Source organism: Schistocerca nitens, chromosome 3, assembly GCF_023898315.1.
Source record: "Schistocerca nitens isolate TAMUIC-IGC-003100 chromosome 3, iqSchNite1.1, whole genome shotgun sequence".
In the NCBI taxonomy this organism is placed as follows: Eukaryota; Metazoa; Arthropoda; class Insecta; order Orthoptera; family Acrididae; genus Schistocerca; species Schistocerca nitens.
In genome coordinates, this window is record NC_064616.1 from 734,233,327 (window position 1) to 734,235,673 (window position 2,347).

Consider the following 2,347-nt stretch of genomic DNA (forward strand, 5'->3'; position numbering starts at 1 on the left):
TGTTGTTAAATTTCTTGCTGTTCTAATTTCAGCTACTTCTCTCCACTTTTGTCTTTTCCCAATTTACTCTCAATTCATTTTCTGTGTACATTAGATCCTTCATTCCATTCAAAAGTTCCTATAACTCTTCTTTGCTTTCACTCAGGGTAGCATTTTTATTAGCAAATCTTATCACTGACATCCTTTCACTCTGAATTTTAATCCCATCCTTGAACCCGTCTCTTGTTTCTGTTGTAGCTTCTTTGATGTATAGATTGAACAGTGGTGGCAGAAGACCACAGCCCTGTCTGACACCCTTTTTAATGCAAGCACTTCATTCTTGGTCTGGCAGTCTTATTGTTCCCTCTTGGTTCTTGTACATATTATATATTACTCATCTTTCCATTTAGCTTATACCTATTTTCTCAGAATTTTGAACATTATGCACCCTTTTAAATTGTTGAATGCTTTTTTTATGTTGACAGATCTCTTAGCGTGTCATGACTCTTCTTCAGTCTTGCTTCCATTATCAATCTCAATGGCAGAATTTCCTTTGTACTGGCCAGGTAATAAGTACCACAAATTAGCATTCAGACAGCATAACTTCCTCAGGGACTATGTGTTCGTTAGGTGGTGACATCCAGTAATGCAGACATCAACACCAGTGACAGCTTTAGCTGCCCAAAAAACAGAGGAAAGGTTTTAAAAGCAGAAAAGCAACATGAAGATTCTGTCATAAATATTTAGCTTTTCTGTTGTCAGCTACTTACCAAATCTGCTTGTCTATCTACATAAATTTTGCTCCATCTCACATATTGATTTATGGTTAAATCAATATGAACTCTGTAAGCCACACCAGTGATCATTTCTTCACCACATCAGATGCATGACCACTTTCTGTATGTTGTGTACAAAAGACGGCTTGTTAGTGGCACTGTGTTCCTGTACACACATGGTTTGCATAAGGAATTCCAACTTGTACTTCTGTGTTGTGTAATGTTATTGTTTCAATAAATGTTGAACCGTGACGATAAAGCTAGTGATGAGGTTGCTTGAATAATCCACACTTACAGTTTTCTGGACTGAGTCTACAATAGTGCTACCTCTCCAACTACAGCAAAAGCAACAGAAAACCTAAAACATAAATGAATTATTCAAGTTCTTATTCCAGCTGTATTGTTTTAAGATATATTATTGAGTATATAGTTTATAGGTTGCTAATACCTTCACTGTAATTAGTTCATGTAGAAACATTTTATTTGAAGAAATATTTAGAATTTATGATTCACACATTTTGTGAAAATCACACACCTGTTAAATAGACTGAGGAAAAAGGGAGTTCATTTTGAGTGGTCAGCAGAATACAACAAAACATATGACATACTAAATACTGAACTGAAGTCATAAACATTTACTTCTGGAAAGCAAAATGTGCTCACAACATATGGCCTGCAGCGTGGTATCGGAACCGTGTTACAGTAAAAACATGCCAACAGGTCACAGCAGTGGACTGCATTTGCCTCCAAAATCTGGAGATCCACGGGGAAAATAAAAAAATTTTAAAAATGTAAATCAGGAAAGAGGTTCTTGGTCTTGCATGTGAGTTATAAAATTCTTTAATGCCATATGACATACTATTTTAAGGCAACTCTGTTCAAACACAGAAAATACTTTTAGGCCCAAAGTAAGCCTGCAGGACTATGCATGGAGTTACTGCAGCTCATGCAGGCCTCTATTCTTACACTGACACAGCAGTAGCTGTACTAGAGTATGAACTTTATTGTTACCTTTTAGATTAAGGCGCTCATCTGCAAATCAGAAACTATTTAACTTAGTTTAGGAAGCCAGTCCGCTCATACCAGCACTGGAAATGTGTCAGTTTTGTAACTAATTGCTGAAGTAATAATGGCTCAACCTAACAGGAGTTAAAGGTTATTAAACTGTGGGTATTTCAGTTTCTTCTGTTATTTTTGACATGGTGATCAGGGTTTGTATCATACAATATACACATATAAAGATGAAAACAATCAATTATTAACAAACTTATTTAATTGGATAGATAAAAAATGTACTCACAAAGTGGCGGCAGAACATATGCATAAAAGATAACTGGCAAGCTTTCGGAGCCAGTGGCTCCTTCTTCAGGCAGAAGGGTTGAAAGGGAAAGAAGAGGGGTGAAGGAAAAGGGCTGGGGAGGTCTAGTAAAAGGGGTAGATTTTGGGAAAGTCACCCAGAACCTTGGATCAGGGGAGACTTACCATAGAAGATAAGAAGGGAAGACTGATTGTTGGGGATTGCTTTGGATGAGACCTAAAAAACTGAGAGTGTAAAGGAGGAAGACAGGGTAATATACAGACAGAGATTACTG